The sequence below is a fragment of the Clinocottus analis genome, unplaced genomic scaffold, assembly GCF_023055335.1.
Source record: "Clinocottus analis isolate CAN_PGR_092001 unplaced genomic scaffold, fCliAna1.0.p SCAF_8, whole genome shotgun sequence".
Taxonomy (NCBI): Eukaryota; Metazoa; Chordata; class Actinopteri; order Perciformes; family Cottidae; genus Clinocottus; species Clinocottus analis.
Window position 1 is genome coordinate 1,658,690 of NW_027176240.1, and position 16,016 is coordinate 1,674,705.

The 16,016-nt window shown below is 42.3% G+C and overlaps 1 protein-coding gene across 1 annotated transcript in view; it reads right to left on the reverse strand.

Annotated features, from left to right (window-relative positions):
- LOC137779641 (bone morphogenetic protein receptor type-1A-like) overlaps nt 1–16,016 on the reverse strand; it is a 42,499-nt gene that overhangs the window by 17,659 nt on the left and 8,824 nt on the right. Inside the window, exon 2 of the mRNA XM_068567725.1 lies at nt 9,379–9,494. The gene's annotated coding sequence lies outside the window, so the exon portion shown is untranslated. The remainder of the gene's footprint in view (nt 1–9,378; nt 9,495–16,016) is intronic.

Sequence of the window (16,016 nt, forward strand, 5' to 3'; positions counted from 1 at the left end):
AGCCGTCATGATGCGTGTGGAGGCTGTCGTTACTATTACAGGTTATAGTAGTTGATGAGACTGTTATAATGCGTGTATTGATATCAGAATCAGCTTTAATGTCCATGTACATTTGCACATACATGGAATTTAACTCCGGTTTCTCTTTGCTCTTCATACATATACAAAATATACAAAATATGGACTAGAAAGTGCAGATAGTGCAGGTGGAGGTGTCTGATTAATTGTATAGAAAGGTGTGATACAAATTAAGGGCCTAAATAACTAAAGGAGAGCCATACAAAGTTTAAATAAATCCCTTCTCCTCATCCTCGGCTACCTGGACGTGACGTCAGAGTCTTGGGAGGACGGGAATGAAAGGACGTATTGTTCGCAGTCCCACCTGTACAGAATAAAAACACCCTTATAGGGAACCACCGAGCCATAGCCAGCACCCCCACACTCCCTCGGGGGAAGGAATTTGAGGTTGCACTTCTCCGTGGGGATGCTGGGAAATCTGATGGGATAGAAACCCAAGCAAGCGGGTTAAGAGTTGTAAAAGAGAGAGAAAGAGAGAGAGAGAGGTCTTTAAAAGGCTTCTGGGGATGATAACTTTTCATTTGGTCGTAGCCGGCAATAAAAACTATTCTGTAAAGTGATATTACGCAGAGTGCATTAGTTATGCTGCGAGCGCTTCTTTATTCGTCGGGTTAATCTCGTTTGAGTCGGTTTGACGCAGAGCAAGGCACCAACACGGACCGGGTCAGAGGTTCGATTCCAACAAGGATCTCTGTGTATTCATCAGCAGATGACAGATGATCAGTTTCTGCAGAGATCGTACCGTCAGACCTTTGTTCGTGAGCTGAAAGAATTGATCAATCAGTCAATGGATTAAAAATGTATTTAGATTAAATTGATTAATTAAAAAAAAGTGAAACGTTTTCTGATGCCAGTTTCTCAAACTTTATTATTTACTTTTCTTTGCTGTATATATATATATACATACATATTGCATATATCTGGGTTTTAGGACAAAAGACATTTAACATAATACCTCAGTAATGGTTGCTTTGACACTTTAAAAAAATGAGCAATTACTTAAATGTTTATAAATTACAAAAAAACAAAAATAGCCAGTTGTAGCCCTGATTTAATTTGTACACCGATAAGCTTTTATTTTAAAACGATGTACGGTCGGAAAACTTGATGAGTTGTTTTGTTGAAGGGAATCACATTTATTATCACAAAAAGTATTTTCTTTAATTCGACAGAAGACCGTGTCGCACCATTTGCTTGGTCATAAAAACGTTTTGCAGTTCAATTGCATAAAATTATCTTGCTTCTGTTCCTGCGTGGGATTTAAAAAAAAAAAACCCCACAGAAACACGAGTTTGGACGCCGTCCATCCCTCCACCTGTCTGAGCCTCCGTGGAGACGTCAAAGTATAACTCAAATCTACAGGTTCGCAAACGTTACAACACAATATTAACTTTTTGGAAAAGGTTGTGTGTTCATTGGGGAAAAAAAGGTTTTATGATATCAAAACTGTTGGACAGCTTGTTTTGGAAAGAGCTGCAGCTCCTCGAGTCCACACGTGATTTATTAACTTCACAGCTCCTCATAGAGCTGTTAAAACGCTGGAAAGTGACACTAGACCTCGGTGGAGAGGCATTAATAATCAATCTATCAAACTCCCCTACCCTCCTCCTCCTCTTCTTCCTCCTCGGACTGAAGCGCGAGGGGCCAGACATCAATAATCAAGCCTTAATGCGTCTCCACTTCCTGCTCTGGGAGAATGGCGGCAGACTAAATAAACGACACAAGAGGCCTGATTGGAGGACCGGCGGCGGCCGAGCTCTCCAAATAAATGCCGTAATGAGGGAGATTGGGACGGTTGAGGTGCAGATTATTGACGGGACAGCCGGGACGCAGCAGAGGCCGTTTGTTTTCATGCATTAGTCACATCCCGAGCTTCTTAAAACCGGCCCGATACATTTGTTTTTCATCTATTAGTGTATTAAATGTGAGAAAATAGTTGACGCCAACGTGACACAGAATGCATTGATTTCTAAATGTAAAAGTAACATTAAAAAATAAGCATTGTTCAAATGTTACGAGGCAGACTTTCGGCACTGTTGAAAACCATATTTTGAAATTGCTTAAGAATCGGATCGATAAACAAAATCGATAATGACCGTGTCAATAACGTCTTCCAATCCCTACGGCTTAGCCAATACGTTAAATATGTAATTTAAGTTATGACTCAAAGATCGAGTAATATGAAAACCGTTTGACGGACGTGAACCAGCCGCCAGATTCCATTCATATTTCTGTGTTTTACGCTTTAATAAGATGTCGGTCTGGTTGTATAGAAGCTTTTCTATTCTCCAGAAGACGATCAATTCATTGAAGATGTCCAGGTACGGTGGCCTGGATGTGCCAAACTATTCAGTTTGTATTCTTTCCTTTTACCTTTATAATTTAAGCTCATTACATCACTTTCCAGTATCGTAATCATCCTTTTCCCCCTTCTTCATTTAACTTAGTCCCCTTTACATTCCTGTCTCCTATGTCCTTATGTTCCCTCGTTTCCTTCCCTTACCCCAAGTCTCCATTTCCATTTGTTGCTTCCCCCCCACCTCTTCTCTCCCTGCTGCTTCCCATTTCTCCTCTCATCTCTTTTCCTCTCTTGCCCTCCATCTTGGCCCCGTTCCCTGTCCCCTCCAGGGGCCCCTCCTTGCAGGCGGGCCCCTGGGTGCAGCAGCAGCAGCAGCAGCAGCAGCAGCAGCAGCAGCCTCCCTGTTGGTGTCGGCGCCCTGCCCGACATGCCTTTCAGGGGCCTGGGAGACTGCAGGCCAGACTTTCTGGCTCCACTGCCATTGTTTGCTTGGCTGCTCTGCGCCTCATCCACCGGCGATGGATTAGCATAAGAATACCCAGAATGCCCGGAGCCGCGGTGAGCAGCAGCACCGCGGGCCTCTTCCTCCCTGCATCCTCATCATCCTCCTCATCCTTTAATTAATCACACCAATTATTCTGGAATACTCTTCTTCCACCAGAGTTTATTAATGACAATTATATTTACTTTTTGGACTAGTGGGCACAGTGGGATTTAAACCCACAACCCAGACAAGTGCCTGGCTTCATCTACAAGATTAAAGGTAACTTTAAATTAAGATAATCTGCATTATCTGGGTCTATTTAAAGTGTTTTATTGGGAAGAAACCTCAGGACTGTGATATTACAAGACAATTATATCACTTTATTGACTTTACTTTGAGATAGTGTAACTCATGATGGGCAATTTTAACAATTATATAACACAATTGTTGCATAATAAAATATATATTTCCAGTGGTTGCTTGTATAATATCACGAAGGCCACGGCAAGAGGTTGATTTCTATCTAACTTTAGTTCAAACTACACATTTGAAGTGATGCTGTAAGCAGTAACTTTGCATAGTTAAGCTCCTAAAAGAGCAAGTAGCGCCCGCACCGCACAGCTTTTTGGCTTCCTCAGTCTTTGTGATCTCGGGAGGAAATTGAACCCGGCAGTGTTTGAGTCTTGTTTGTCTCTCGCGCTCACAAATGAATACGATGAGGCGAGCGTGCAGCTCGGAGAGTCGGCAGCAGCAACGCCTAACTTCATTACAAGAGAAGATCTGCTGAGCAGCTTCAGCTACAAGCTGCAGAGGGAGGAGGGGCATGTACTTCCCTTTCCTCCTCTTCATTTATCATGTTACAGCAACGCAAATTACCCAGCATCCACGGGGGCAACTCAGGTTTATGGTCCATAGCCATGACTTAGAACGAAAAAAAACAATCTTGACTTCAACAATGAGGGTAATGAACTGAAAAGGCCGAGTGGTTCATAGTAAACACGATGGATCTCTAGAGATAAAAGAAGATGGGAGCCAAGTATTCTACATGTGAATATATATATTTAAACAAAAAACCTGATTGTGGGGGGAAAAGTAGAACAGCTGTGTTCGTCTGCCTCAAGTCATTAATTCAAAGTAAAATTCAAATGATGAATAATTACGGAAATATAAAGATTTTCATGAACGTGCGTCGGATGAAGGTCTAGGAGAAGAAGCTGCGGCTAAAAGCAACTTGTTCGTTGGCTTTTTGACCCAAACTGAAGCGTGGCATGGAACATTTCACACGTGGAAATGTGCTTTTTGTGCCTAGTGGTCACTAAATGTTCCTTCATGCACCTTTGGGGTCAGTTTGGCAACTTTCAATGTTTAACGTCTCTAAATAAATGATTTTTTGCTTCATATTTCATGACTTTCCTAATTTAATGGGGACAACTGGGTGAACATAACAGTAACATGATATGTTTTCAGTGTCTTGTATAAGTCAGTGTTCTTTGGGGTCAATTTGACTTGGAGGCTTTTTTTCACCTTTTAAAAACATATAAAAAACAACAATTTACACACATTGGTTTTGGTTGTTGTGGATTATATTGAGGTCACTGTAACATACATATTGTATAATAAATCAGAAAGTTTTAGGGCCCTAATCTTCCTTAAACAGTGACATATACACTTTTTAATAAGGCATTTTGTATTATCTATTAAAAAAAAAAAGGTTGGATAGAGGATAATTGATAATTTCCAATGAAATTGTAAATCAGATAAAAGAAAAAAAATCCACGATAGTATTTTATTTTTTTATTCATCATCCATATAAACTCACGGCTGATTGAGAATAAGCGAGTGTTGACACTGACGCTGCTCGGCCACCACGTGGACACGACTGAGACGTTGAGCTCGACCACAAAGTCATCAAGTCATAAACATAAAAAGGTGATTGTCATCAGAAACACGTCTATTCATCACCGGCACAGCGTTGCCTTTGTCCCGTCCCACGAGGGTCATAAAAACAAAAACAACCTCATCATAAAAAACAACATTATGTTCATAAAAAACAAAAACAAAAAATCACACCTGTGAGGACTGGGAGGTTCCCAACAAAACACAACATCTCCCAGTTTAACCAGTTAGCTGCTGCTGAGAACACAAGAGACAGAAGCAAGCGCCAAACAAACATTGGTGAAGTTGTTTCAAGGGACGTAAACAACAACAACAACAAAAAGCAATCCTTTGAAAATGTGTTTTTTGGTCCCTTTGACCTCCATCACTTCAATACTCATGTTATATACGACGCAGGTCAGACCGATGTTGAAATAAATATAAATACATACAAGTACATCAATATTTCAGTGCAGACGTTTCAAGACTCCGATGCACCGATACACAAACAACTGTTTAGTGTCACCTCGTTGTGTTTTAAAGACCCGATTAAAACATTTCAGAGCTTATTACTTACTCAGTTATTAAATTAAATACTTAACAAAGAGGGCTGAAGCTGACAATTATTAATTAGTTGTAAGTAATTAGATTATTTAAACCTCTTAGGCGTCTGTCAACCACAGACCTCGTTTAAGGGATGGAAACAAAAATCAGAAAGAACAAATGGACTTTAAGATAAGTGTAAACATTCGTGCAGCTCTAATTTAACAACTTAAGTGCGTCCATGAGAGATTAAACAACACTAATAATGGAAAATACACCTCGACAGCAGGAAGCCACAGCTCTGATAGCAGCAACACTGAGGACTGATTGTGAGAACAACTGGCACCTCCCTCTCTTTCGGAGACAGGAAGTTTACGCTTAAGCCCCGCCCCCTCCACCCACATGTGCCGTCAATCATTTTTCCCGTCTGAGCTCAACGGCGCCCAGAGTCAATCTGACGCTGTTGTTGAGAGCTTCTTTCTGGTGGGGTTTTTTTGCCATTCGGGGGAAGAAAAAGAAGTGATTTTCTGCCTCGGCTGCAGCCAGCAGGCCAGCACTGGTTTGATCCCAGTGTGAAGGAATGGAAACTGGAGAGAGGACTGGGAACGCAGACAGCTTCCCCCAGAGACACAAAGAAACAACAACATGAAACTAAAATACAACTGTAATTGTAGCGGACAGAATATTGGCTGTGCGAGAGAGTGTGTGTATATATATGTGTGTGTGTGTCTCTCCGTGTGTATGTGTGTGAGTGTCTGTCTCTGCGTGTGTGTGTGTGTGAGTGGGTGGTCCGGTCCGAGGCCGGACTCCGTGAAGGAAAGGCCGGATGGTTTCATCCAGCGTGTCGCTGTGGAAACTACAGCCGAGCCAAAGAGCCGCGCACGGACGACACAACGACGCAGGTGGTCCGGTGTGTGTGTGTGTTTACGCATGTGTGTACTTGTGTGAATTTGTAACAAGATTAAGCTAATTTTTTTAATTAAGTAAAATATAAGTTTCCTGAAGAATCCGAAATAGAAATTGTTATTTCACAAAAAAACGCAACAAAAAAAGGCTAAAAGACACAAAACAGGATTAAATAAAAAAAAAAGGACAATCAGTGTTTCGTGTGGATCAGAAATCTGTTTATTTTCAGTGGTTTAAGTTTAAAATGTTCATGAAAAACCGTCGAGGACAGAAGAAGAGTGACGAGTTTAGAAAGAATGACGTCTAATGTGAGACCACAAGAAGAAGTGTGTGTGTGTGTGTTTTCGTGTGTGTTTGTTTGTGAGTCTTCCCTTTAATCACTCCTGTCCAACTTCTTAGATCACAAACTCAGTATTCTCTCATAAATAAATAAATAAATATCATGTCTTTTTTAGGATTTACTTTCATAACTAGTTTTTTGTCGTAAGGCACTTTGTAACTTTATTTTGAAAGGTGCTAAAAGTTAACATCCTGATCCCAGCATCTCCATCAGACTGCTCTTGAAATCATTTGCTTCCAGTCATCAAGTTTGGGTTCTTTTCATACACGACAATATGGAAAACATTTAACAAACTACGGCCGGCTGACTCAATACATTTGTTTGTTTGTTTGTTTGTTTGTGTTACGCTTCACTCCCTCGATATTCGCGGCGGTCTGTTTTTTTCCCGGCTGGCCGCTCGGCCCCGATGCTGCGCGCACGACTTATTAAACCCTCAGAAACTACTTATTTTCAAAAAAGCTCAAACAAACGACACAGAGCGAAGCCGTGAGCTCATTACTACTCAGTCAGAGGAGCGTCTGAGGAATTTATGACCCCGACTGCAGATTTTTCTGATAACCAGCAGAAACCAAACTCTGACGACCACTGGAGGTGGGGCGAGCGGTCGTAAAGATATCAAACAAAACGGCAGATCTGCCATAACTGGGCTGCGGATAAGAGGTGGAGGTAGTCCGCGTGACTGAGTTTGTGGACGGAAGACGCCATATTTGGACCGTGGGGGGCGTGAACAGCTCCGGTTGCGTACCTGTCAATCAAAAAGGCCTCTCCCGAAACATCACGCTGTGTTGTAGAAGACTGAAAACAAGCAATTTAGCTCATAAACTTGTGTTTACTGAGGTGATAAATCAAGTGAGAAGTAGGGTTATTTTCCTCATAGACGTCAATACAATCCGACATATTTTTGCAACCGGAGCAGTCGCCGCCCTGCTGGCCAGAAGACATACTGCAGGTTTAAGACATTTCACTCTAGCCACATTATATATTGACGATATATTTCACATGTAATATACATTTGTTAATTATACTTGTATATTCCGGTGTGTTAAATGTTTTGCCCTCTTTTCACATATCTGAATAATAAAACAGTCCGGTAAAACATCCGTAACTATGAGCTCCAGATTGATATTGTGTTATAAATTGACATTGCAGAGCAATTTTTGCAGCAGGATTTACTTTGAAAAGCAATGCAACTTTCTTTCCCCCCACATTTTCTGTGGATTCAGCCTAAAATCCTCTGTACTTAAGACCTGAATGTAGTCCAACCTCGTCTCTCCGCCAGGACAAACTGTAAGCTGAGCCGAGCCGCAGTGTGTGTGGGTGAAGCGTGCAGGGCGGTGTGTGTGTGTGTGTGTGTGTCTGTATGTGTGTGTGTGTGTGGGGGGGGATCTGGCGAGGGACATATGGGAGTGATTTTGTGCGGCAGACTGGCCGACTCTGTTTGAAGGTCTGAGATTCAGACGCTTGAGTCACCGCGTCCTGAAACAAAAAAAAAAAGGCAGCAACCGAGCTCGTTTCTAAAACACACGGTCACGTACGTCCAGAAAACTCTGAAGTCAAACTTCATCACGGTTGAGCGATCAACATACAACTTTCCAAGAAACAAAAAAAACAAAAAAAACGTATTTAACCATTCCTTCTCAGAGCTCGACGGTAACATTTTGCCCGCTTGTTCAAAAGAGTTTTAATCCTGCTTCTCACGGAGCAAACGGCAACTTTAGCGTCTATGTCATGAACATTAGGGTGCGTTTAATGTCCAGACGGTAAAGATAAGCACAGAGTGAAGGTATAAAACAACTTATTGTCTGAAGGAAATCTTGTTAAAATTACGTTTTTGATGGGAAACGTGAATATGGTTGTAAGAGGAGATTTTTTCACAAGAATAAAACATAGATAGGTCTAATTTTCAAATGCATGATTCAAGATCAACAGCCCTTCAACACAACAAACGCACACTGGTTTCCATTGTTATTGTGTCATGCCGGAAGACAACAAACTAAACGTCTCAAGCAAAAAAAGGTAAAACTTCTTTGAATGTCTGGAGATACAGGTACTTAACTTCTCTGTGTGAAAGCTGGAGAGGAAACGGCTTCGTGCTAGTGGCGGGAAATGTTGTCCTTGTAAAAAAAAAGGTCAAACGGCAACAAACACGGCGTCGAGAAGAGTATTTTGTTAGATAAAGCCACGTTGTGATTGAAGACCGAGACGATAACAGTGTTTGTAAGAAGCGAGCGTGCAAAGAGAGTCTCGGAGAAGGTCAGAGGTGGACGGTCACGGCTGCACGCGATGCTTCTGGAAGCACTCAAATCTTTTTTTTTTTTTAAAAAGCGCTCAAAAAAAAAAAGAAGCAACAATCTGTAGCGCAACCGAAACATACCAAAAACGGACACACAATCTTTCCTCATATAAGGCATGACTTCACCTTTCACACACACACACACACACACACACACACACACACACAGCCTTCGGGCTCGGTGTAATCACCGCTCTTCCTGCCCTCTCGCTTGGTTATTAATCAAACCAGACGACAGCTCAAATGACTCAATCAGAGCCTGTAATTAAAAGCCAGGAAGCCTCCTGATTGGCCGGCTCTGCCTTCGGCACCAAGGTCAAGGGTTAATCTCCTCAAAGAGGAGGAGGAGGTGGTGGTGGTGGAGCGGAGGGAAGTTTAAAAGAAGACAAAAAGAAAGAGTGTGTGCGAGTTGGAGACGCAGGATGAAGCCACCCAGTGATGTTTTTCATGTAACCACAATAAACATCCTGCAGACGTTACACACCGACTGAAGGGAACTGAGCTGGAACAGCCCTCTGACGGGTGTGTGTGTGTGTGTGTGTGTGTGTGTGTGTCCATACCTGACTGGTGGCTCCATGGTACAACAGTGTGCGTGTCTGCGCACAGCTCCATGGGAAATGTAGTCTTGAAAGCAGAGGAAGCCGGCCGGATTCAGACCGTCATCCCAATCGCCGACCTGCCAAGGAAACATACGAGAACGTTCAAACTAAAACGTTTGTATATTTCAGTGATTATCAAAGACTTAAATCGTGACTTTTAGGACTAAACTGGACATGTTTTTTGTTCCTCCCAATGACTCCTTTCATCCAATGACTGATGAAATCTTAGTTAACCTTTTTGGAAAATCCTCCCGCTCCCATTTTAAGTCCCAGCATGCCCCATTCAGACAAACTTTTGGCATGAAATGTCATTTTTTTTCCATTTTTTAAACCAAACAACACAGTTTTTTGACTGAAACTCCTTCCTAACAGACCAAGACTTTGTTTTATTGTGATTTTAGTTGCAGATTCTGATTCTTTAGGTCCTAATCTTTCCAAAAAGGTGTCTTATTGACGCTCCAGGAGGCTTTTTTGGGGAATCTGGCTCATATCATGCTGGATGATTATAGCTACCATTAAAATATCTTTTAGAAGTAATTTTTTTGCAGATATACATTTTTTCCCCAAGACTTTGCTGAACAAATAAATACAATAAACACAAGTATTGGAAGTAATTTGGGGTTCCTACGACGACTCAAACACAGGGGAAAAGAGGCCTAGAGACAAAATTGGTTCGCATACTCTTCACTGAAAGTCCACTAAGCCTCAAGACTCAATGGAGCCTCCTCAGGACCTCCTGGACATGAATGTGACTATCGTTAGATCCCTGTTGATGTCAGCGTGCTAGCGGCTTGTTGGCGTTTATAAAGAGAGAAGCGAAGCAGTGTTTCTGACAGTCGGAGCGTCCTCCTCAAAACACAGAAGCCTCTTTATTTGACAGCGCAGAGTTTCTCAAATCCTGAAAGGAGGCTTTATTTATCCAAGGAGGCAGACGTCAGGAGAGTGAGTTAATATTCACACCCGACAGAGAGAGAGAGGAGAGTTTAAGGAGTCTGAGCTGAGATACTGCAGAACAGGAAGCTGCTCACACAACAGCCAAGCAAACTAAACTCCTGACGTATGAACACATGAGTGGGCAGAAAATCCAAAACCCGGCCATGACCTTTTACTACAGAAACACAATTTAAGTCAAAAATAGCTTAAAACCTTTACCGAGCGAGACACAAACAGGTGTGACACCAGGAAAACTCCCAGGTTGTGAACGCCCGTCACACAGTGGCAGCATACCCATAAAACCCGAGCACACAGACACACACACACGTTACGCAAAGAGCTTTTGACACAAATGAACCTGAAATACCAGTTACGGGTGGAAAATATAATGAAAATGCAAAATTATGCATTTCAGAGTTTGACTAAAATCACACGTTTCATCCAAATACAATGCAAGCGACAGGATATTTCACACTTTGCAGAAATAAATCGACAACGCTAGTTCAAGGTCGGCGGTGAACAGCCGCTCTTCAGCCGGGTGTGGAGGGTCTGCAACCCGCCTACACCGACTTCACGCCGACACCACCCTGCTGCCGCCTGAACTAACACACTCGGCTGGAAAATGTACTTAAGAACAGTGTGGAAAACTGTGTTGATGAGTTGACCAGCAGCTTCACAGTGTGTGTGTGTGTGTGTGTGTGTGTGTGTGTGTGTGTGTGTGTGTGTGTGTTCAGCTCGACCTCAGGGGAGGAAAACGGCAGCGGTGGGGATTCAGTCGCCGAGTTATTATAGAACAGACGAGGAGAAAATAGATGTCCGAAGACGGGGGCTGCGAGCGGTCACGAGGTTGGCGAAAAAAAACAGCTGCTGCCTTCTCTGACCAGCACACACACACACACGCACACACACAGAACACACACAATTGGTTTATGGATGGAAAGGCGGTGCCAAGAAAAAGAGACAGACTGAGGGAAAAACAGAATCTGCCACACACGAAGAAGGTGAACTGAAGCTCTGCATCCAACAACGATGCATTTCAGATGTTGACTGATGTTTGATGATTCAGACGGTAAAAGAGCAGCAGTGGAAACATGCACGCAGCAGATCGTGTCGTTAACGACATATTTATCGGCATTTGAGAAACTGCTCGCGGCCATATTGCAATTCCGATGGAGTTTGCTTAAGTGCGGGGTGCCGAGCGGAGGTGGGACTCGAACATTAGACACGCATGTTATTCTGACTCTTGAGCAACACATGATCTATTGATGATTCATTCTGCACAGTGTTTAGCATAAACAAACACAAATGCCCATCCCACGCCCATTTTAAGTCCCAGCATGCCCCATTCAGACAATCTTTTGGCATAAAATACGTAATATTTTTCCATTTTTGAACCGAACGACACAGTTTCTTGACTGAAACTCCTTCCTAACAGGCCAAGACTTTGTTTTATTGTGATTTTTGTTGCAGATTCTGATTCTTTAGGTCCTAATCTTTCCCAAAAGGTGTCTTATTGACCGCTCCAGGAGGCATTCGTTTTGGAAATCTGGCTCATATCATGCTGGATGCTCATAGTTACAATCAAAATATTTTAAAAGTGTTTTTTTTTTGCAGATATACATTTTTTTCCCAAGACTTTGCTGAACAAATACACACAATAAACACAAGTATTGGATTTAATTTGGGGTTCCTACAATGACTCAAACACAGGGGAAAAAGAGGTCTAGAGACAAAATTGGTTCCACAGTTTAACAGGTTAATAATATTAATAGAACATGGAAACACTTTACTGCATTTCTTTGCTGCATTTCTCCACTGTGCTGTTTCTTTACTGTTCTCTACTGCTTTTTCCTCTCTTTTTTCTTAAAGAAACCGCAGCAAAGTGCAGTAGAGAAACGCAGTCGAGCACACGGTGAAGAACCGCAGTAGAGAACCACGAGCCTGTCATTCAGTCAGAAGATGATGATGTGTGTTCCTGCACCAACAGTTAGTTCATCCTCAGTAGAAAAGCTGCAGTTCATGTCTCTGGACTGTTTACACTCTGAAACACACCCAGCAGCTATTTAAAGGAAACCCAGCAGTGAGAGAGAGACTCAGGGGAACTACACACTGACCTCATCTTTAGACATTACATTTAATCCTCCTACACACACATAAAGCAACATGATGACTTTAAAACGTGACTTTGCATAACTGAATAATGTTGAATTAGAGATTTAAATTGCAGCACAAGAGGGAGCAGGGACAACGCCTACACATTGCTTGACTTTAGAGCTAATTTCTCAACAAAAGATCATCAAATAGAGACTTTTACAACCCTGCACAGGGACATTACTGTATTCATTACCATCTCTAGACCACGACCGATTTTGCTGTCGTGTAAAAGGTCTATTAAATAAGCCCAACAAATTGCAAATAATAGCAAACTTTGTTCATTGTCGAGCTCCATTTCCCCCCCTACGGCCTGCTGTCACTGTGAGACCTTGTCGTATTAGCAGAGGAGTAACTGGAGATGTTTCCCGAGGTTCCTTGACTGTTTCGAAGCATAAAAACACCGCTCGGAGGCAGCTGATGGGGGACATTTTGATTCCTGAGTGCGTCAGACGAAGGTGTGAAACCACCGTCTGACAGAAAAGCTGTGAAACCACTCCTCTTCCTCCTCCTCCTCCTCCTCCTCACGAGGAAGGCAGGCGGAGGAATGCCGGCCGCGATGGTGCATAAACACAAACGCTTGCAGAGAGTGGCAGCAGAGCTCGAGAGAACAAACGCCGACTCATTTTCTGCAGTTTCAAACCAGCAAGTAGAGAGGGGAAAAAAAATGAAAAATGTCCGCCGTCAAGGAACGGCCATCTGTCTCCAAACACGTCTCTAATTATGTTTTATAGTTTAATATCTGTAAAATTGGGTTTTGGAGTGTTGGCTGAACCAAATGGGATATTTAAAGACCTTACTTTGTATTGTTGTGATGGACGCAATCTAGAAATCAGTCAATAATAGTATTAAAAATCGTTAAGTACAGTCACATTTCTTTGTAATAAACATTATAATACTGCGCTGGACATGTTTTACCGTCTAAACAGTTGTCTTACTTCTCAGGTGGTGCAACCTCACACTATTGTGTTGCTTCCCTTGTTCCTTGTAGTCACCTGATGCTTCGCTCTGAATTGTTTATCATAAAGCTTTGCAAGCAAACGATCTGCTCACGCTTGTTGTCTGTGAAACAATTACCCAAAACGTGTTGCCTGTCGTTACCTGTGTTTGTCTTTTCAAAAAAAAAAGGTGCATGCATAAAATTGGCATCTGAACGAAAATCTCAGTTGCTTTTACACAACTTGGGCTATAAGTCTAAATTCCCCTAATGTGCAGTTTAATGATGTCTAAAGGCCAGAAAAAGTGTTGGTTTTCTCCCTCGTGATGCTGTTTTTAGTCCAATGAGAACATCTCGTTGCCAGGAAACATCAGGATGATCTGTATCCCGTCAATCATTTAATTGTGCCTCGCTAACAGGACTGCCCACATACATTAGCTCATAAACAGCCCTCGCAGACCATACAGAGTCTGCAGCGAGTGTGTGTGTGTGTCTGTTGGGTTGCACAGCGGGCTGGACGCTGGCAGGAAGTGGAAGCGAAGCGTTCAGATTCAGATCGCAGCAGTTAAAGCCGGCGGCTTTCCCAAAACCAACAAGCGAAGACGAGAGCAGAGGGACGAGCGTGGAGGCTCGGAGGAGAGGCTAATGCCATCAAAGTCAACCGGCAGCGTGAGCTAATTGAAATTAAAGACCAGAAACGAGGAGGTGGAGGGGGGGACGTGCGGGGGTTCTGCTTTCGCTAGGAGCCCGGGCATAGTGGGAAAACTCAGCGAGGAGGACTGATATTTCCTCATGGCTGCAGCCAGCAGGTCAGCCAAGGATAAAACTAAAAAAAAGAACTGTTAAGCCTGCAAAACATCCTCCTGCAGTTCATCAGCACGATGGTGGTTGCCAGCCAACATCCACTAGATGTCTAGAGAACATAGATTCAGAGAAACAATTCATAAAAAAAAGACATTTTACTTGTCAAACATACCATTTTGACTTTAAGTTCCTTTCTTTCAGACTTGAAGTACCTAAAAACTGGACTTCTGATCACTTTTATTCATTTGTACCATCAAAATATTAAATCATTGGATTATTAGTGATGTGTTGTATGAAGCCGAGGTGTGGAATGACACAAAAATACAGAATAGCGTCACAAAAGCGATACTTCGGTACGAAGTCGACGGCAAAAAAAATAATCTGTAAACGTTTGTGGTATTTGTTTTTCTAGCTCCAGACTAACGGGGTCTGCAAGAGTAAACTCACTGTCAACGAGCCAAGGGGCAGATTATTTTACCCTGATAATGCAACAAGGGAACAACAAACTTGTGTTGAAGTCAGCAGGAGCAACGCAAGTTAACGTCAGCTGTTAAGCAGCCGGTGGGCAGCAAAGTCCTGCAGCGGGCGACGATAAATTATTATGTTAGCATGATGGGTTCGAACGTAATCTTGTAGAATGAATACCGTTGTGGTAGATGTTTTGCAGCAACATAAAAAAAAGATAGAGGGTGAATTATGACGAGTTTAACTACATAACATGAGCAGCTTTTTGTTTTACTGTGATGCCAAATTGGGCATCAAGAATTGTGGAATTTCCTTGACGAACATCACCACATTTCTGGTATTTTAATATCATATCTAACTACTTTTATTCTTCTTAATACTGCATCACTACACCAGAATAAAACTAGTTCAAATGGTGATATCGTTCTTGAAAACAGCTGAACTGAAAGTGTCAGACTGGTTGATGGTTTAATGCCATTTTAATATCTTGTTTTCATGTGAGAAAAAGAAAATTTAACTAATTTACACTCAAAAAGGCGTTTCCCTTTTAAACACAAACACTCAGAAGGCCGTCTGACTGTTAGCGTCAGACGGCCTAAATCTTCACAAACAATATTGATCATAACATTAAGCTTTTCCGTCAAAATTAAGCATCTCACTTATTCTCTTTATATCTGCCTTAACGCACGTTCCACAAACAACAGGACTACACACACAGCTGCTACTAGCGTGGCTAAGAGTACATAAAAAAGAAGAAAACAAACATGGATGCCGGCCAAAAGGGGAGTGACTTCTGAATGCGTGGATGTGAAAGGTTGTGTCAACAACAAATAACAAGGTCCGTGTTATAAGCTACAATGTAACCGCTCATAGCCACAAGCCACACCCTAAAAATACATATTACACTATAAAAAAGGTAAACAATACAGGCTTGAAAAAGAAAACAAGGTCCCGGTTATAAGCTACTATGCAAGCGCTCCAAGTCGCACGATAAGCTACAAGATAAACAATAAAAAGGCTTCAATGTAAGCACTTAAAGTCACACACTATTAGCTTTAAGATAAAAAATGGAAACAATACATAAGCTACTATGTAAAATACGCATTTACTTTAGCCGTGCGAGTAGATTTAGAGAACAAACTCACCTCTCGGACGCGCTTAGAGAACGTTACAATTCATCAGCCGGCAGTACTTTTTGCGAATAAAGAAAATCAGCGTAAAGTCGGTCAGACGGTCTAATCCACACGGGGAGGAGACCACTCTGTTAGTGGCGAGCCGACAGGGGTCAGAGGTCAGGGGGGTCAGGCTG